Source organism: Bombina bombina, chromosome 2 (assembly GCF_027579735.1).
Source record: "Bombina bombina isolate aBomBom1 chromosome 2, aBomBom1.pri, whole genome shotgun sequence".
NCBI lineage: Eukaryota > Metazoa > Chordata > Amphibia > Anura > Bombinatoridae > Bombina > Bombina bombina.
In genome coordinates this window covers 572555444-572578036 of record NC_069500.1, presented here as the reverse complement: position 1 = coordinate 572578036, position 22593 = coordinate 572555444, and the positions used below count along the sequence as shown (strand labels likewise).

At 35.5% G+C, this 22593-nt stretch overlaps 1 protein-coding gene and 1 long non-coding RNA gene across 2 annotated transcripts in view; one reads left to right on the top strand and one right to left on the bottom strand.

Moving 5' to 3' along the window:
- The window catches only part of RASEF (RAS and EF-hand domain containing), a 187534-nt gene that overhangs the window by 96852 nt on the left and 68089 nt on the right, over positions 1-22593 (bottom strand). The window lies entirely within an intron of this gene.
- LOC128649280 (uncharacterized) overlaps positions 1-22593 on the top strand; it is a 260717-nt gene that overhangs the window by 178081 nt on the left and 60043 nt on the right. The gene's annotated exons all lie outside the window — the stretch shown is intronic.

The following is a 22593-nucleotide window of genomic DNA, read 5'->3' as shown; positions in this document are numbered from 1 at the left end:
GAAATGACAAGTTTACTCATTTTAGACATATATTGTACACTAACATGTCAAACTTATTATGTTATCACTGTTCTGAAAACCAATAAAAAATTATCTTTAAAAAAAAAAAACATGTATTTATATACTCCCCATCCATAAAAGATTTGCCATGCTTTATTATTTCTTGAGAAACAGAAATGCTAGCTGCCGTAAGATTACTAAAAGACTGCAATTAGTTGCTGAATGTTGATGTTGACTGTTTCATATTGCATTTTAATTCCATTACTTTTGCTTTTCTTTCGTCGCCAGGTGACTATGTATTGGCAAAAGTACCATGTTTAGTTAAAAGGTGATGTTCAATATTTGACTTTTTATTTTTCGACAGCTTCATTACAGATTAAACATGTCTGTAAACCTGTGGTGCTTGGAATAAAAGCAAACAGCTCTGTCCACTCGGATTGAAATTCACGATTTTCATCTCCAATTTTTCTCTGCTTTTTCTTTGTAGCCATGGTGGGTAATGGCGTGTTATAGGTTGGACTCTGGTATCGCAGCTTTTTGGTTGGAAGAGTCAGTAAAACTAAGTTATTTTAAGCACAAATATGGATGACATTTTAATATTAAATTCAAAGTATTAAATAAATAAATAAATATTGTTATATTGTTGTTATATATATTTTTTTTTCTTCTTACATTAGTGTCATGGGGGTGTTTATAGAGCAATCATGCAGCCCACTAGATTTAATCAGCCCTTTTCTCTTTTCTCCCATATATTTTCAGAAACTAAATGTAAATTTGTCATTACAATGTATAAAAACAGAATGGAACATGTGGGTAAACAATGGATTTTGTAAAAATTCACAGTTTACTTTTGTTTGTTTCAGATATATAGTGTGCAAATAACAAATAATGCGTTTTATATTAGCGCGCATGTCCCAATATCAACTACTACAGCTATAGTGGCAGCAGTTGCCTCTGCAGCGAGATTGAAACATAGCACATGCGCAAGATCTCACCTTAGCAAAGCTAAGTACAGGTGGCCCTCGTTTTACATCGGTTCAAATTACACTATTTCAGAATAATAACCTTTTTTCCCAGTCATGTGACTACTATTGAAAAGCATTGAGAAGCAGTGCATTTATTAAAATAGCCAGTAGGTGGAGCTGTCCGCTTGTGTTGCAGCAAAGCCAAGCAAGCTGAAATGAATCAGTTTATCCAGACCTGAGCTATCGAGCAGATTTCAAAGGAACAAGATCTTCCTGTCTATATATCAGTCCAAATTGGAATGCATAGAAAGAACTGTTTGTAGAAAAATGCAAGTGAAGTCTGTGTTGTGTGATTATTTTATTAGGTTTATAATGCTGTTTAGCAAATGTTTGTGTTCATTTAACTTAGTTTAATTATATATTCTGTGTTGTGTGATTATTTTATTAGGTTTATAATGTGGTTTAGCATTTAAAGTCTTAATTTCAAAGCTTTAAAAATAATGTATTAGGTGTTACTTTTGACAATTTTGATAGGGGCCTGGAACCCAACTCCCTCACTTCCCATTGACTTGCATTATAAACTGGGTTTCAATTTACAACGGTTTTGATTTACAACCAATCCTTCTGGAACCTAACCCCGGCGTAAACTGAGGGCTACCTGTATATATAAAGATTTATAGTATAACAGGGGCGTGCTCAAATGACACAGAGCGATGTGTGTACTTTCTATTTGCTGGACAAAAAATAGAAAGTATATGGGAAAAAATGCAAATCTGGGTGTGGCCAGAAGACACTCCCTGAGAGTAAGGTTCACACACATTTTTATAAACTAAATAAAATATTTAAAACAAATGATTAGTAAAGTATATATTTAAAACATAGGGCATGTTTGAAATCTTAAAGATTTTCCCTACGTTTACTGTCCCTTTAATGACAACAGATTATAGTGGCTAGCAGTCAGTATAAAATTTATTATCCAGCTTTTGTAATATATCTAATATATCTATCTGTGTCTTAAAACAGGAATCATAAAAGATTATTTTAACTTGAGTGTCCCTTTAATGTCAATGCCTTTCAAATTATCAACTACATCTGCACCCAGATGTATAAATGTAATTGTATTCTGTTGCAGATTTACTTGATAGTTAAACAGTTAAAAACATGTGATAAATACATTTCACAAATGTCCCATCCAAAGACTTGTAGTTTACATTATGTTGTCATGGCCCCAATATCACTATTTGCTGTACCACTGGAGAGAACGTGGAATTGATATAGCTTCAGTGGCACAGCAAATAGTTATATTGAGGCCATAACAAACAATAATAAATTACATCATCAGAGATTTAATGCTAGAGAAAAAGCTTAAGAATCTGCCCTTGTATTGTGATTATAGTGGCTAGCAGTCAGTATCAAATTTGTTAAACAGCTCTACAAATAATATAGTTAGGTCCTCAATTAGAGCCGCTACACTGTAGACTTAACTCTCACTGTCAAAAAGACCACCACTGCCATCCAAGACGTAGATTCAGAGAGGAACACACAGTCTGTCTTAGCAACAACCAATCAGCGCTGTTGGTGCTCTACAAATACCTGATAATAATAATAATAATAATAATAATAATAATAATAAAACTGCACAAAGCCCTTGTCAGATGCAAACCTGCAATATACGCCGCCTGTCATGTCCTACATAACCTGCACCAATCAGAAGCAGCGCAGATGATGATGTCACACAGCTGCTTATTCCCACTTCACTTCCCAGGCATAGAAACATACATAAGCGAGAGAGACAACACATTGCCGGAGCCTTACTGATACTGTGTGATATGGGCGCAACTCCGGCAGCAATGTGTTTGTCTCTGTCTTCTCCAGGCAGCACATGTTTTGGTCAGGGCTGGCGGCTGAGCCACAGATTTGATCCAAAAGAGCCGTATGCGGCTCGCGAGCCACGGGTTGCCAATCCTTGTGCTAGATAGAATTATGTATTCAGAGCCAATAATAGACTGAGAATAATATGTAGTAATATGTAATATGTATGTTGTATTAGTAGTTTAAATATTGTATGTAAAAAAATAAATTATTGTCTAATGTTGTAGCCTAAGTCTCCTACTCTGCTGAGACCAATACGGGGCAGTTATAAATGCATCACTAGAGGGTGCAACCAATGACTATGTGACATACAGCAGTGTTAGTCTGGATTCTGCACTTGCACTTTTAATAGGAATTGCAAAACCCACACTTCACATAATTAAGTAACATAGTAACATAGTAGATAAGGTTGAAAAAAGACTGAAGTCCATCGAGTTCAACCTATACAAATCTAAAATACTTACAAAAAGCTCCAGTTAAGCTTAAATAACCCCACTAAAATGTGACCCATTTAATACTAGCAATCACATCCATGAATTTTGTTTATATACAGAAATGTATCCAGACTATTTTTAAATGTATCTATGGTATTGGCATTCACTACCTCCTTTGGTAATGAGTTACACAATTTTATTGCTCTTACAGTGAAAAAACGTTTCCGTTGCAGGAAATTAAATCTCCTTTCCTCCAACCTTAAATTATGACCTCTTGTCAGAACCATTTTTCTTGGAATAAACAGAGCTTCTGCCATCTCTGTATATGGGCCTTGAATATATTTATATAAAGTAATCATGTCACCTCTCAAGCGCCTTTTTTCTAAAGAAAACAGACCCAGTTTGGCAGCCTCTCCTCATATGTTAATTTCTCCAATCCCCTTATTAGTTTTGTGGCCCTTCTCTGAACTTTTTCTTGTTCTGCAATATCTTTTTTAGCGATCGGTCCCCAGAACTGCACTCCAAACTCAAGGTGAGGTCTTACCAGGGCTTTATATAGTGACAGAATAATGCTTTCCTCCCTTGAATCAATGCCTCTTTTAATACATGCTAATATCTTATTAGCCTTTGAAGCCGCTGCCCTGCATTGTGCACCCATCTTTAGCTTGTTATCTATTACTACTCCCAAATTCCTTTCCTCCTGTGTTTGGCTGAGTCTTGTCCCATTTAAAAAATACGTTGCCTGCTTATTTTTACTTCCAAAATGTAGAACCTTGCATTTTTCCTTATTAAATCTCATTTTCCATTTACTTGCCCATAGTTCTAATTTTTGCAAATCCCTTTGTAATGAGAGTTTGTCTTGCCCTGACCTAATGACCTTACTTAAGTTAGTATCATCTGCAAAAATAGAGATGTCGCTATTTAATCCTTGCTCCAAGTCATTTATAAAAATATTAAAAATAACAGGGCCCAGTACTGATCCCTGGGGGATGCCACTGATTACCTTTGTCCAATCTGAGTATGATCCATTTACTACTACTCGTTGCCAGGCCCGGACTGAGCGTCGGGCATACCGGGCATTTTCCCAGTAGGCCGCGCGGTATTTTGGCCCCGCCCATTACCGCATTGAACAATATATTTTTTTTTGAGAAAAAATGAAATTTTATTTTTTAATTATGTATTTTTTTGTAACAGTGAAACTTGATTTTCCATAGCAAGCTGGCGCCGCTGCCTTAGCCAGCCCATTAACAAATTAATTTCCTATTTAATATTGGCCACCGTTGGCCGCACGGCCGCACACACTCTCAGAGATGAGATGACATCAGATCCGTACCTGGCTGGCACCACTGAGTGACAACATCTGGCAGACCAGCACGCGGCAGCACTACACTGATGCCGCGCACACTGTGTCCACGTGACACTCAGTGAGTCACAGAGGCTCAGGCTGTGTCAGACCTGTCATCATTGGGAGAGTACTTGGAGTGGGAGATTATGAGAGATGATGCCGGTTGGGCCCAGCAGCAGCCATGAGGATTTACCATGTGGTGGACAGTCAGTGGGAGCCGGGAGGCCAGGTGAGCAGAGAGGGCCTTTTTGTTTCTAGCCAGGTGGTGGACAGTCAGTGGGAGCCGGGAGGCCAAGTGAGCAAAGAGGGCCTTTTTGTTTCTAGCCAGGTGGTGGACAGTCAGTGGGAGCCGGGAGGCCAGGTGAGCAGAGAGGGCCTTTTTGTTTCTAGTACAGTGGCTGGGTGGCCCAGTTTTACTCTGGCTCAGAGCTCTGCAGATTGCAGCCGACTATGAGGTTTGGTGGGGAATAGATTACACTTACACGTGCCACGGTGCCAGTAAGGACCATTTCTAGGGGTCTGTCCTATCTCACAGCAGGCTGTCTCACTCTGACTTGAAAAGCCCAGCAGCCTCAAAGGGTATGTGTTTCTGTATTCTGTTTGCCTAAAAGTGGGACTGTGGGTGAGTGCATTGGAGCATGTAAAAGTGCTCACAATTCTATAACTCCGTCTCACACATGATACATCTGATATACTGCCTAAACTGAGGTCAACAGTGAGAGCGAGCTGCGGTAATAAATGTGTGGGTCATGGTTTGTGATTTGCGATCACATTAACTTTGATTCTGCAGGGTTTGCTGCAGCTTTACAGACAGCCAAATGCCAATAGAAGCTTGCAAAAGTGTGTGTTGTTTGTCATTCAACTTAAGCTTTGACTCTGAGGGGAAAAAACTGCTAAAATATAACATCCAGAATCAGATCACACAGTTTAACCCCTTGTCTGCAAGAAAAGGATGCAGTGTATTCCAATGTAGTATACTGTAGCCCTTTTTGGCAGACATGGGGTTAAATTGTGCTCCAAATGTTATGTTTTCCTAAGAGCTCTGTAGAGGTGAGGAGGTTATGTAGATGGGCTGGTATTATTGATTTACAGCCCTTAGCAATGATGTCTGCACTAGCATGTATTTTCACACTCCTAATTATTGAAGGTTGCTTCCTTATCAAGTTTAAAATAACAGATGAAATAAACTAAGATGTGTAAAAAAAATAAATTATAAAAAATATATTTTATATGTATATATATATATATATATATATATATATATATATATATATATATATATACACACACATATTTATATATATATATATATATATATATACACATATGTGTGTGCATGTTATATATATATATATATTTATACATATGTGTGTGCATGTTATATATATATATATTTATATATATGTGCGTGTTTTGTATATATATATATATGTGTGTGTGTGTGTGTTATATATATATATATATATATATATATATATATATATATATATATATATATATATATATACATATATATATATATATATATATATACCTGTATATATATATATATACATACATGCGCACACACAATAGGCATGTATATATGATTTTCTTTATGGTACCTTCTGCTTTCAATAGTATATAGAACTCTATAGTCCCTCCTTTATGGTGTGCAAAACTGTTTGCCATTGATTACTCCTACCAAAAAGTAATTCCATTCAGTAGGGCGTCTTTTCTTGGAGCCCTACAAATTGTTGCACCTGTCCTAGGCTGAATGATGAGGATGTTGGTGTGCTTAATGGAAATGTCTAGTCAAAATTAAACTTTCATGATTCAGATAGAGCATGCAATTTTAAGCACCTTTATAATTTACTTCTATTATCAATTTTTCTTTGTTCTCTTGGTATCTTTATTTCAATTTAAGCTTAGGAGCCTGCCAATTTTTGGTTCATGACCTGGGTAGAGCTTGCTGACTGGTGGCTACATTTAGACACAAATCAGAAAGTTCTACCCAGGTGGTGAACCAAAAATGGGCCGGCTCCTATGCTTACATTCTTGCTTTTTCAATTAAAGATACCAAAAGAACGAAGATACATTGATATTAGGAGTAAATTAGAGAGTTGCTTAAAATTGCTGCTCTATCTGAATCATGAAAGTTTAATTTTGACTAGACTATTCCTTTAATAGAGTCTGAAAATTAAACTATTGCTATTTGTTTTTTTGTGCATTTTTGTTTAGTTTGTATATATCCGATTATAGAGTTTAGAATTTGTTGGGGGGGGCGCAAATTTTCTAATTTTGCCCTGGGCGCCAAATTGCCTAGAAATGGCTGTGCCACCATGTCACATGCCTTTGCTGCATATTCACAATCTCCTCTGCTGGGTGCTGGTGGGCTCAAGGTGGGCGGGATTCGGAAAGCAACCACTGGTCTGGCACTGCAAATAAAAAAATATTGCTGGGCTGGCTCATTGGTGTAAAATTTAAATAAGTGGTTGTTACAGTGAGGATGAGGAAACTCTGACAGATTAATGGACTGGGTGCTCTGCCATGTCATAGAAATATGTTTGAGAGAATAGAGAATCATTTATTTCACTCGTTTGTTTAATTGCATAGAAAGATGCAGCAGCTTCATTTGTTTGAGGAGAATATTCTATTACCACATAGCCAACGTTTCTTTAACACCACTGGCACTCGGATGATTTTTATGGAATATGTCTTTAGGAGTTTTGTAATCACAGCAGTGATTAACATTCACACATTATTTACAAGGAAATATTTACACTGACTAGGCTCAGGAAAGTAAACCAATAATTTCTCTTTACACAAAAAACAGTATTTTATACTACATGGAACAGTGTTTCCTGGGCCTAGTCAGTGTAAATATTTAATACATTCTAGGTTTTTGCTGCACCAGTTAAAACACCCTATCTTACGTACGTTTAAATAACAAGTGGTGAGGGGGGGGGGAGTGGGCCTCCATGCCCCAAAATGCCCGGGCCTTTTTTTGGTCCCAGTCCGGCCCTGCTCTTTGCTCCCTATCTTTTATCCAGTTATTTATCCATGAACTAACATTTTCAGCTATTCCCAGTCCCTTAATTTTGTGCATTAATCTCTCATGTGGCACTGTATCAAATGCCTTTGCAAAATCTTAGTATATCACATCAACTGATTCCCCTTTATCTATATTTTTACTTAAGGGACAGTATACTATAAAATTGTTTTTCCCTTAATGTGTTTCCAATTACTTTTCTTTCCGCTGCAGAGTATAAAATGTATGAAATTTGCTTTTTTAAGGCTTATTTGTGTATATGAATTTGCTGATTTTGTGTTTTGAAGTCACAACCTAATAAAATGGGTTGAGCTTGTAGGTATAATCAGATCTCATTACTTTATCACATTGTGTAAATATACCTGCTCCTTTATCTTATATCTGTCCATAAACCAATCAACAATACTTGGAGAGAACAATGGAAAATTAACATTTTATAACCTTATCTCTTCTATAACCCCCTGGGAGTGTAATTTCTTCTACTGGCAGTGTTAACACAGCTGGGCCTCGTGGCCAAAAACTTTCAGGATGGGTGGGGACACCACAAGCTAAATAAACTAATTCAAATGCCAATATAAGGTTAATGGAAATGCTTGTAAACAATTTAATACACTCCAGCAGGTAAAGTGGTGCGTTGGGAACAAATTAAAGGGGAGAAATTTTTTGAGTAAACTGTCCCTTTACTTCCTCGTAGAATCTAATTAGATTAGTTTGACATGATCTATTTCTCCTAAAGCCATGCTGATTAGAACTCATAATCTTGTTTACACGAATATGCTCATCAATATAATACTTTATAATCCCTTCAAATATCTTCCCCACTATTGATGTCAGACTAACTGGTCTATAGCTTCCTGGATCATCCCTGCTTCCCTTTTTGAAGTGTGGCACCACATCAGCTTTACGCCAATCCTGGGGTACCATGCCTGAGGATGAGTCTTGAAAAATTAAGAGTAGAGGTTTGTCTATACAGTTACAGGAAAAGGGGACACAATAAATAATGATAATATTAAATATTAAATAAATAATGATAATATATGGCAAAGGTTTTAATTTACATAAAATGAAACATTTTATATTACAATCTGAATTTGTTTAATTTCCCTTTATTAAGGTTGCATTGATTCACAGGTATATTTTTGTGCATTTAAAAGGAAAAAGCCATCTACTACTTCAAGGTACATGGAAGTTTTTATTACACAGGGTTATACAGCACCACATATTAATATACTTTGCAATCAAATGTGAGTTAAAAAAACGCTGTGTTAGTCCTATTTTAAAATGAGATATACACCACTTGTGCAGGCCTAGTGCAAGTACGTGAGTGCTGAATGGTAGCTTTGCACACTGCAAGAAGAGCAGTTACCAATCAGCAGTACTGTTAGCACAGAGATGGGTACCACACAAAACCACATGGTACCAATTTCAGCATTTTAAAAGGCTAAAGCAACTCCTTTATAACACTCTTATAGCATCTGTTTAATGTGGGTATACTGTCTGTAGCACCCCAGTTTAATACTGTCCCTTAAGTTAGATTAAAAAGTATATAGTATTAACCCTTTAAAGCGATATAAATATTTATATAACTCTATGTCCATTAGTTCAGTATAGGTGGATATACAGTCCAAGGGATTCAATTACCTGTGTGCTTATTACCACATAGATCAGGAGCGTATTATGGCCTAGGCCAACAAGGCTGGTGCCTAGGGCAGCAGATTTGGGAGGGGCAGCGCATCTGTCCTATCCTCTATCTAAAAGCCAGCACACAGTACAGTGAGTAATAAAGTGCAGGTTTTTACAGAGAAGACAAGGCACATGCGCTGATTAAGGTCACTCTTTACAGGCAGTGCTCCTTTAAACCGTTGCTTCATTTAGATCCACCAGCATTTTTGCAGTGGAAGAGTTCTTGGTGAGAAACTTGACCGGGGATATACTTCCAAGGCGAGGCTGGAGGAGAAGATCTTGTGCCGATATGCTGCCTCCCTTTGTCAGCTGAGGTGGGTCTGCGAGCGCAGTGCTTATTTCAGGTCTTAGTAATTAACAGACTGGATGCCTCTGTGCACTGCTTAGATCAGCTTGTGATGTCTAATCATAAACTCTCAGATCTAATGTATGTTAGCTACTAATAACTAGCTTTCTCTGCATTCATGAACCCACAGAGTAAATAGTAAATGGGAACTTAAAAAGTTTAATTACTTGAATGATGGTAATTACTGTATGTTGTTGCGTGTGAAGGGCAGTGATTGTTTCAAAGTGCATTCTTCTTTCCCTCCCTTCCTCTCTCCCTTATTTCCCTTCCTTCCTCAACTCCCCTCCCTTCTTTCCTTCCCTTCTTTCTCTCAACTCCCTACCTTGCTCCCTTCTTTCACTCCTTTCATTCCCTCACCACTTTTCTCTTCTCTCTCTCTGCCTCCCTTGCCTGCTTTCCTTTCCCTCCCTTTTTTCCCCTCCCCTTCTTTTCTCTCCCTTCTCTCACAGATAAAATGGTGTGAGACGCATGCAATTCAACCCACCTGTATGCAAGTGTTTTGCTAGCCCATTTTCTTTTGAATTGTTATGAAAAAACAAGCAAAACCAAAACATTTTACACACTGACCCAAAAAAATATTAAGTGAAAAAAAAGGACTAAAACCTTTGCGGGGTGGAAGCAAAATTTGAGTGCCTAGGGCAGCACGAAACATAAATACGCCACTGACATAGATAATTTAAACACGGGCTGTTTTTGACCATTCACGTCTCAATGCATATGTCCAGGCCTGTCAGAAATGCTTATTTAATGTTTGTTTTAGCAAAGAGTTTTTAAAGTGAAGGTAAATTTTTCTAATTCAAAAGTGCTAATGTAGAAAATAATATTACAAATATTGCAGTCGCTTATGTAATATTTTTTAAAATGTATTCTTGCACATCTAAATATTACTTATAATATTCCTCCGTTTGCGCTACACGCTCCGCCCCATCAACACTTCCTTCTTCTTATCGGGTGACATAGCTTTCTCAGTTAGTGTCGGACTATGCTCGTGCACCCGTAATAGACATCAACTGCGCATGCGTATCCTCCGCTCAATGGCGCATGCGTTCAAGTACTTGCCGTGACTCTGTATCAAAACTCTATCAGTCACTGATACGCAAGTGTGTCACTCAGTCTCAAAAACCGTATATACATCACCAGGTTTTGTTACGTTCAGTGAATAATGTACTCTATCTTAGATAACATGTTCATTTTATAAGATATGTGAATACAATCTTAAAATTAATAAGTTGTGGGTATGTTATTATTCTCTACACGGATCTATCGAATGACTGCATACTAATCTTTCCCGCATTAGCTACTTAACAAAATAATGCAAATTAGAATAAAGATAAAGATTGCCAGATTCTAGAAAAAATCATTGTGAGGTAAAATATTTAATATGTGAGATGCTCTGCTGTATCATAATTACCGGATAGTTATTTGGGTAGCGCTTTTTCGATTATCAGAGTGCTAACGATACAATGAACTTGTAGAACAGAGAACGCATGCGCGTAACATGAACGAGCATGCCATGGATGATACGCTGTTTGCGTAAACGCATGCGCAGAAGATGTCGATGACGATACAGAAAAGGGGCTGGACGCCATGGGGTTAAAATAACGATTGGATTGAAAATATGTCAATCACTAAAGGCACTATGGCGGGCGGATTGAAGAGCAGAAACGGAGCGGGTCAAAAAAGTAAAATATCTCAATTACTATTGTATTTGCATATATTTTGATGAATGAACATCATAATTATTTTGGGTGATAGATTGGAATTGCGTATACAGAGCGCTAGACTTGACCTTCACTTTAAAAAAAATAACCTTTACAGGTACCAGGTATCTAGTATTTAAACGGAAAGTGCAGTATTTTGTGCAACAAAATATATTCATTCTTGGCAGGGACCTCTGCGATATGGTGTGTGATATACAGTCTGATGTGGGCATATAACTGCAGCGCTGTAAATAATTACCAGCCTGTTTCAGACCTCTTAAAAAATTTCTCATTCAACCAGATTGATTCTTTTTGGCATTTTTTACTCATATACTACTAGAATTTACCAGGCCTAGTACAAACTGTAAATGTGAACAAAAATCCAACATGTCCACCAATTCAATTGCTGCATTCAAATAAAGTATAAAAAACTTCATTCTATACATTTCTTTTTTACTCATACTTTTATGTCTGTATTAATACAATACTAAAACTTATTCAAATAATGAGGCTTTTTCAAAACACTTGCTACATATCTATTTACTTATTTTTCAGTTATATACTCTGATACCACTAGATGGCACTGAAGAAACATTATGTGGCACATTTAAAGTCGGAGATAAACGAATTAAAACATTTAAACCATGCTCACATAAAACCTGAAACATGTTAAATAGCTAAACATTAATCATGCTATTCTCCACAAAACAAAATACAAAAAAAAAAGGATTTTATATATTTATGTATATATATATTTATTTATTTATTTATAAAAAATATTTCACCAGGAAGGATGCATTGAGATTTCTCTCGTTTTCAAGTATGTCCTGGGATCACAAAACATTGCATTGATACAATAGGGTACAATAAAATACAAAAACAATAATAATACACAATATATAAAAAATTTAACATAGAACCGGTAGGAAATATATAATCAACCATGACAGGAGCATTCTGTTTTGAGATATGTAGAGAGGGATCTCTTAAAGGATATTAGGCATGGGGAAGGTTTGAAAGTGTGCGGGAGGTTGCTCCATAATTGTGATGCTCTGTAGGAAAAGGAGGATTGAGCTGCTTTCTTTTTGTATTGAGGCAAACTAAATAATGTGCTGTTATTGGATCGGAGGTTATAGGAGGTGGGAATAGCCGGGGAGAGCTATATAGTATATACAGTATTTAGGGTTGCACCGATACCATTTTTTATGACTGAGTACAAGTACCAATACTTGTTTTCAAATACTCACCAATACAAATTACCGATACTTTTTTTTTATGTCATGTGACAGTTTACCAAGCACAATACAGACTAATTATTTAAGATTCCTTCTTTATAATTATAAAGGACTGTAATTCAAAAGACATTATGAAATAATAAAAAAGTTCACTGACCATGTTTATAAATAAAAAATATTACAATAAAATATTAAATTTAAAGGGGTGATACAATTGGGTTGTTGGGCTGTTATATAACATCAATCTGACATTTGTATGGAGGTTCGACTCTAAGTTGAACAGTCTTTCACTTTCCACACTACTGCATGGGGCAGAAAGATATTTTTGGGCCATTTTAGCCAGAGCTGGAAATCTGTTTATTAACTGACCAATACTTCAGGGGTTTGTCTGAATGAGGTACAGTGATCTCTCCTACAATAATACAAATAACAGCAATTTGTATTGGCAGAACAGTAGTAAACAATTTATAGTTTAGTCTCCTCTCCAGTTTAAAATAAAATGGGAACATGCAGTTTGAAAAAACGCCACAAGATAGCATATGGGTAGGAAGTGGAGGTATCGGTTTAAGTATCGGTGCATTTGCACGAGTACAAGTACTCATGCAAATACTTGGTACCGGTGCATCCCTAATATATATATATATATATATATATATATATATATATATATATATATGGGTGTTTTGCAGAAAATGAACATAAACACTTAAAGGGACATTCTGATGCATAATTGACATTAGCTCAGTTAGTACAGTGTGACATTCTTGTACAGTTGACTCTAATGCTTGCAAAAAGGTTAAACACATTAGTAAAGTCCCCTTTGGCAGCCACAGCTACTAAGCAGGACACAGCCAGTAATTGTCAGCCACAAGCAACTGCCGGGTCCTGCTTAGGAGCTGTAATACTTATGACTCCAAATTTGTTCAACCCTTTTGGACCCTTTGTGTGTGGGGGTAAACACAAAGGGGTTGATCACAATCTTAGGCTTGTTTTTGGAACCTTGGCCTGTTGTCAGTATATTTCCAGTGATCACAATCCTAAAATGCTTCTATTGTTAACTCCTCTGAAGCTCGATATGTTACCTCTCCAAAACAACTCAAAAACCTTAATCAATTTCATAATTTCAATAGAAAATGTGCAGGATTAAGTACAAACAAAAGGGCAATTGTGCGGTTTAGCTCTTACATTGCAGGTTGAAGGGCCTGTATTAAGGGATTTAAACAGGGGCATTATTAGTATAGTGGGCTCATATGTTTGTTGGCTAATTTTTATTAATGCAAAAAAAAGTATTATTCTTTTTTTATCTTTAATTGATTGAGCAAATAGCGTTCGTATGTGTTTGCTTTCAAAACTGCATCTAATATAATGGCGGGTAAAGTCAGTGTGTTTCGCCTTTGAGCAAAACAAATATTCGATTCCAAATCTTTTAGACTACTTGGTAATAATTGGAAAGTGTTGTCATCAAGCCCTTTTAGTTGTTGAATTCAGATTAGCAAAACAGGACAGGCACGTTTTAAAAATATAGGGACAATTTTTTTTTTCACAGAACCAATAATGGAAAAAAAGCCAATAAACAATGAAACTTTGATGATTGGGATCATGGCGGCATCAAAAAGGACTCATCTGCAGCCATTAACATGCTGATAATTACCAGACAATAGATTGTGATCAACTTCATAGTTAGCGAGGGTCAGTAGTGCTACAAAACAGAGCATGTAATATTATCATTTTAATGATTGCCAGTTTGTTGTATGTTGATCAAAAAAGCTTTGGTAACAGTAATCTACGACAATCAGTAAAATCTTGTATAAAACAAATTTGGATAATTTACCCAAATAAAGTGGACAATTGCATTCAAGTAATTCCAGTGTCATAAAAAAATGAGAAACAATCGTGTGAATAATGAAACATTATTTTCTCTGCTTCATTTGTATTTATTTATTTATTTAAAGGGGAAAGCAAATATTTTACATTATTCACCTGTTGTACTGATTGTAAGTTCAGAATCAGCATTCATTACTTGACCCAGGTAATATTGAATACTTAATTTTCCAGGAAATACAAACAAGATAAAATGACCTTGGAGAAGAGTGGAGCTGTTTCCATTACCTGATAATCTCTCTTTTGCTCTGACAGGGAATAATTCTGATGCTTTATAATAGTAGTCACCAAATGCCTTACACATTAGGGCCACATATCATTATTTTAGAAGCATTAAGGGTCCTATATAATTTTATGGCTATAAAACGTGCTCATAATAATATGTTTCCTAAAAATGTCAGATGGTACAAGGCCGGATTTCAGTAAGGTTGTAGGGTATCCTCTGTCTGATATCCTCCCCTCCAGAGGGCTCTTTAGAGCTGTGGTCACATTGTTTGCCCACCCACCAAAAGTTCACAAGGAAGGAGGCCACAAAAAATAGGTCACAAGTTCTTGGTCCTCCTTTTTCCCAAGGGAAAACAGAATAGTACAGAGGGCCATACGTGGCCAACAGGATGTCAGTTGGCCATCCCTAATTTATAACAGAGGGAGCTATTGGTGTCACATCATGAATGTTCTTGTTTAATGGGACTGAAAGAAAATGTATGACCTGCAAGAAGGAAGCATTACTTAATTTTCAATACTATATAAAAATCAAGAGATATATAGATTATATCCTAGAACAAATAATGCTTTTATCTCCAGTTTTATACCATTTCCCTTATATTCCGTCCCACATAGATAACTAACTTAATAATTAAAAAAAAATGCATTCTTCCAAATTACACATACTATGTGGCTGGCAATGACATAATAAAATGGTTGCCTTTTATCAATAAATAATTTAATCATTCTGTAATGTGAGCTATGATATTATATTACTTGTTTGTTTGTTTTTTCTTTCATTCAGTTACTATAACATTTCCACACTTTAAAATGCTTTTAAAAATGTTGGTGCTATAGCTCTGTCTATAAAACTTTAATTTCCTGTCAAAAAGTATATTTTCTTGTAATAATATGACTGTCAGTAACTAAAATGTAGTCATTATAGTGGCTTAAAAAGACATCCCAATACAAGCATTACATGTTCTAGTCAATATAATTACATATTTTTTGCCATTCTTTTTTTTTTCTTCAATAATTTAAACTAAAACCTAATAAAAATGATCATTACAGTCAAGTGAAAGTATTAATCACATTCAGCATAAAGAATCAAACAATAAGGTTATCCAATTTTTGCATTTACAAATATATATATATATATATATATATATATATATATATATATATATATATATATATATATATATATGTGTATAGAATTAAGTAGAATGTTACCACTCAGTGTCAGTGAGTAGAAACAAGCGTTACTCTAGTAAATGCGCTAGTCAGAGGTATGAAAATCTCATAGAGCAGCTATAAAGGTACAAATATTGTGTGATAGACTAAGTCTATACAATATAGGAGAATAAGAGTCAAAGGGTAAACAGCGCTTATGGAAATTCTTAAAAACTGAATATATTCAAGTCTCGGCAGTGTTGGTGGGTAAAGAAAACAAAAAAGAGAGAAAAAAAGTATATGAATATACGTATATATATTAGAGTCTTTGATAGGATATTGGAATCCTAGTGTAGTGAAGGAGTAATAGATACCCTTACCAAAAGTTACCTCAATCCTATGAGGTAAGTTTGCCGCATTGGAGGATGTATCTAGTGGTTAGATGAATCCTGGATGTTCTGGTCTGTATAAAATCGCTGCCTCTTGGAGTAGAATGGGATGTAGGTCCCCTTTGTGCTGGTTTCTTTAGGAAACTTCCTGTATTTATTGCCTCTTGGAGCTTGGTTTTCTTGTCTTGGTATGAACTTTTTTACTTGTTTTTGCAGCCAATGTTTTCTTCACAAACCATGTGCAGGAGGATCAGGTCATTAAAACGTTTACATTAGACTACAGGAATACAGTGAGGCTGGCTGCAAAAACAAGTAAAAAAGTTCATACCAAGACAAGAAAACCAAGCTCCAAGAGGCAATAAATACAGGAAGTTTCCTAAAGAAACCAGCACAAAGGGGACCTACATCCCATTCTACTCCAAGAGGCAGCGATTTTATACAGACCAGAACATCCAGGATTCATCTAACCACTAGATACATCCTCCAATGCGGCAAACTTACCTCATAGGATTGAGGTAACTTTTGGTAAGGGTATCTATTACTCCTTCACTACACTAGGATTCCAATATCCTATCAAAGACTCTAATATATATACGTATATTCATATACTTTTTTTCTCTCTTTTTTGTTTTCTTTACCCACCAACACTGCCGAGACTTGAATATATTCAGTTTTTAAGAATTTCCATAAGGGCTGTTTACCCTTTGACTCATATATATATATATATATATATATATATATATATATATATATATATATATATATATATATATAAAACTGCCCATGTCCTAAAAATACAACATTTATTTTCATGTGTGCACACATTTTCTCAAAAAATAAAACACACACACTTAGACCAAAATGTCTAATAGCATGCCAATGTTTATAACAATTCTTCAAATAATTTAGCTTTGAGAAATGAGTAATAATTATGCAAGTAAAAGAAAATTTTGGAAAAACGGCACATTGTTCCCATAAATTGTTAGAAACACTTGAAAAATTAGATTTTAATATGGAAAATTCCAACATAACTATTTTACAATCATAATAATAATAAGAAAATATAGCAAACAAAAATATATTTTTTTGCTACATTTCTGAGCAATGACATAGTAAAATAGTCCAATTTTCTCCATAAACAATTGAAACATTCTGTTTCTTGAGTTATATTTTTCCATCACAAGAGTTTTATCATTCTGTTACGATCAAATTTCCACATTTACGATGATAAAACTACCTGAGTCACCTGAGTGATATCAAAAGTGATATTATATTTAAACATTACTGGGGCAAGGCACATTTTAAGTGTATTATTGCATTATTTCTCATCACTAAAATAAAGCTCTTATCCGACAACAATTTATTCAGTACATACACAAATATTTTCTACCTTACAATGGGCTAGATTACAAAGAGAGCGCTAATTTATCACGAGCCTGCAAACAGGTAAATTTGCTCATTTGCGTGCGTGCACGCGCTAAATAACCAGCCATTGCAAGTGGCTCAGAAAATGTTCAAAATATCCTCAATTGCCCTCTAAATACAGTGTGTAGTGCTTATTAAAAAATAATAAAATAGCATTCTTAAAAAATAAAAAAAAACTGCACAAAGCAGTTATCAGGGGTTAAAGTTAGCGGGTGTGGGGTGTTAGAAAAAAAACGGCACTGAAAAGTGCCTTTACATTGCAGTCTATGGGGAACTGTGTGTTCCCTTTAAATATATATGTATATGCTTATATACATATATACTTGTGTTAATAATACACATATAAACACATAAATGTATATGTATATAAGCTTATGCGTATATATTTAAATTTGCTGCCATCGCTGCGCTACTTAATCCCTTCGCTGCGCTTAGGTTCTGTTCCGTGTATGATGGCATCAGAACGAGGCTCCCATTTGAGCCTATGGAAGCGTGCTCTGGAGAGCGCAATTCTTCCGTGCAATGCAGACGCGAGGTTGCATTCACATTGCAACTAACTTATAATACCAGCGCACATTTGCATGTGCTGGTATTACAAAATGGAGCACAAATATCGCAATATTTTGCGCTCCACTTGTAATCTGGCCCAATGTGGGGGAAATATAACTTTCTATTAAAACGAGTGACTTTAAAGGTTTCCTACAACAGATGTATCACTCTATATTCTCTATTATTAATGTAAACTACTGGATACATGCTCAGCTACTTCAATCAAAGGCCAAGTGCACAGAATCAATAAAAAGCTTCACAAAGACATTTCTAGTAACATATTTTCAAGCCAAACTGAAGTATTTTGAAGCTAGTGTCTCCACAATAAACATAATTTTCATTATTTCCTTTATACTGAGTTCCTCAAAAATAAATCAATAGAGAAAAACATATTCTAATAAACCATGCACCAAGGTTTCTTGAGTGAAGGACAACAGACATGAATCAATGCCTTGAAATAAATCAATAGCTAGGTATATGCAAACTGAGTTACATGTGTGATATCTGAGATATGTATGTTCACTGATTTACTGTACAGATGTCGATAGCAGTGTGTGATGTCTCACAGGTTTTTCAACACCATACTTAAAAGGGCATTATATTGTAAAACACTTTCCTGTAATGTGTTTCCAATAACGTGTTATACCAGCCGTATAAAATGTATGAGAAATTGCATTTTTAGGTTTAAGTTTGTATATGAAATAGCTGGTTTTCTATGACACCACACCCATCAAAATGGGTTGAGCTTGCAGATCTCCTTACGTTATCACTTTTTCTACACACAAAATGCTTATCTCTGTAAGCAAAATCCCAATCCCAAGAACAATTGGAAATTAACATTTTATTACTTATATCGTCTACCATCTCACCTACCTCCCACTGGGAGTGTAAGTTATTCTGATGGCTATGTTTACACAGTAATTTTATAGCCAATACTTAAAGGTACATTAAACACCTCAAAATAGTAATGCAAATTGTTTAATTACATGTAGTAAAACAACTTTCCTTTATACTTTCATTATTTTTTTTTGTTCTCCTTTCCTGTAATTTACTTCTGAATATTGTGGGCTTTCCAATTCATGTTAAACATGGAAGTGCAGACACAGCTATATTCCACACAGTCATTGGTTGTACACTTTAGTAAGCCATTTATAACCATTCCTAATTGGTCTCAGCAGAAAAGGTAACCTAGGTTACAATATGGCGGTGCCCACTGCTTTATGGACATTAACTTTACCCTTATTTTTTCAATATTTAACTAATATAATTTTTAAAAATACATGTACAAATTATTCTCAGGCTAATCTTTGTTCTGAATACCATGCTCATACAATGATTTATTTAGTGTTTAATGTCCCTTTAAGTATAGAACATTACAATATAGGTAGGGATATCAAAGGCAAGTTCAGAGATTTCAATTGCTGATATAAAAGAGGTATTTCTCAACAATTTAATACACTCTACAGCAGGTAAAATGGATCACTGGGAACAAATTAAAGGGGAGAACATTTTAGGGTAAAGTTTCCCTTTATTATCAATCAATTGTGCAAGTTTTATACATATTTTAAATCAAAGAAATAAATTAAGTCACTATTGTATGATAAATTGAATCTAATTGGATGGCAATGTTGGTAAGGTAATTAAACCACTGTAAAACTAAGGTTTCAGTGATTCGCAGGGCAAAGGACAGAACGCCAGTATATCTTGTGTAGAAGATACAAACATGCTCAAAGATATTCATACTGTGTTATATATATTTGCTGCAGCAGCATTTAATCCCACAGCTGCCCTAGATATATGTAAGCAGAACTTTTCTTCAACCTGAATGTAGCTTGATTTAAAGGGATAGTAAACACCAAAATTGTTATAGTTTAAAAAAAAAGATAATCACTTTATTTACTATTCCCCAGTTTTGCATAACCAACACTGTTATAGAAATATACTTTTTACCACTGTAATTACCTTGTATCTAAGCTTCTGCAGACTGCCTCCTTATCTCAGATCTTTTGACAGACTTGCATTTCAGGCAATTAGTGCTGACTCTTAAATAACTTCATGTGCATGAGCACAGTGTTATCTATATTAAACACACAAACTAACGCCCTCTAGCTGTGAAAAACTTTCAAATGCATTTAAATGAGAGGCAGCCTTCAACGGCTTAGGAATTAGCATATGAGCCTACCTAAGTTTAGCTTTTAACTAATAATAACAAGAGAACAAAGCAAAGTAAAGTAAAGTAGAAAGTTGTTTAAAATTACATGCCCTATCTGAATTGTGAAAGTTTAATTTGGACTTTACTATCCCTTTAAGGCAGTGCTCTAATAAACTCAGATATAATTCTACAGGTTGTCCAGCAACTGAATAATACATAAGATGGGAGCCAGTCTGGAGAAGTCTTGTAAACGGAAATGTGAGGAGGTAAGAAGAGAGGAGGAGAGGAGGAGATCTTGAACACAGCGAAGGGGTCAGGAGACATGGGGGCTGATTTAGGCTTAAACACAAAATTCTCACTCTGACATACAAAGCCCTCAACTGCACTGCTCCCCCCTACATCTCAGACCTTGGGGTATAATTATTAATGTGCAAGCAGACATGATATGCTGTCGTCATTTATCATTGCACCAGCAGTTCTTGTGAACTGCTGGTGCAGTGTCGCCCCCTGCTGCTAGCAGGGGGTGTCAATAAACCTGATCGTATTCAATCGGGTTAATTTCTGTCCGTGGCCTCAGAGCAGGTGGACAAGTTATGGAGCAGCCGGAAACAAGGGGCATCAAGCTCCATATGGAGCTTAATAAATCAGCCCCCATGTCTCCAGATACTCTCCCTCCCGACCCCTTTCGCTATGTTCAAGATATCCTCCTCTCGTGTTACCTCCTCACATTCCCGTTTACAAGATTTCTCCAGACTGGCTCCCATCTTATGGAACTCTCTACCTTGCTCCACAAGACTCTCCCCTAGTTTTGAAAGCTTCAAGCGCTCCCTAAAGACTCTACTATTCAGGGATGCATACAACCTACACTAACCTTTTCCTAACTCCACTGCTATCTCCTTGAACCCCTTAGCATGTAAGTCTATGAGCCCAGCTGTTTGTAGATCACCCTCATAAGAGCCGGCTACAACAGTGTAACTCTCGGCAGGACCCTCTACCCATTTGATCCCCATAAATGTTATCTTATATACCGCCTATGTTTATAGCGCTGCAGAATCTGTTGGCGCTCTACAAATAGCTGATAATAATAATAATAACAGAATTTAAACTGAGCAAACCCTAGGTTACAACATGGTGATACCCATTGCTTTACTGAAACTAAAAATGTATAATTATTTCTTCAATATTTAAACTATTACTTATATCATTTAAAAAAATGCATATTATTCTCTCTTAGCTTTAAATGCATTATTATGTCTACTGTTTATTAAGTGTTTAAAGTAAAAAATGTTTATAGAAAAAACTGCTGATTCTGGTTTGCTCAATGGCAGGGATCTGCTCCAGAACAGCAATGATTCTTGCTCCCAAGTGGGACTTATATGATTAATTCCTGTGTGTAGTATTTTAATTTATGTCAACCTCCAAATGCAGGAAAATAATCTATCTATACTTAACAAAAACATTAAAAATATTTATTGATACATTTATAAAGTCATGTGGATCATTTTATGTAAAAGTCTTCTATAGAGCACAATGTAGAGTAGCTGTTTTGATAAATTTTGGGACTGACAAATACCAAGAGATAGGGATTTAGAATTGGTTTCTAGCATTGGATAATTCTGTTGTCATACACAAATACACAGTCTGACACTTGAATATGAAATGTCTATTGCAAAGCTTAAAGTGATATTGTAATATAATCTGAAATGCATAGCTCTGTATTTCATATTATGTTAGAATCCTAATTGTTTTAATACATTATTCAAGTAAATTTTATGATGAAACCACAGGTCATGTGTACATTCAGTTTTTACACTTAACCAGGTGTATTGGGGAAAAAGTGTATTTAGAATTTGCAATGCTCAGCATTGAATTTTACATTTTGTATACATGCTCCATATTATCCAGATTGCAATGAGACCTCCCTTGGTTATGAAAGCAAACTTTTTAGAGTGGCATACATAAGATTTGATTATAATAAAAATCATTTTATCTATAGCATATTGAGTTGCTTTACAAATTAGCCACTGACTTAAAATATTGGACCAGATTACAAGTGGTGCGCTACGCGCAAAGTAACATTTTTACGTTGGCAACTTGGCAAGTTAGCACGAGTATTACAAGTTGAAATGTAAAAGTTAACGATATTGCTAACGTCTTAAGTTCTTCTAACCATAGACTTCAATGGAGCACCCTGAATAAAAAAAAAGCT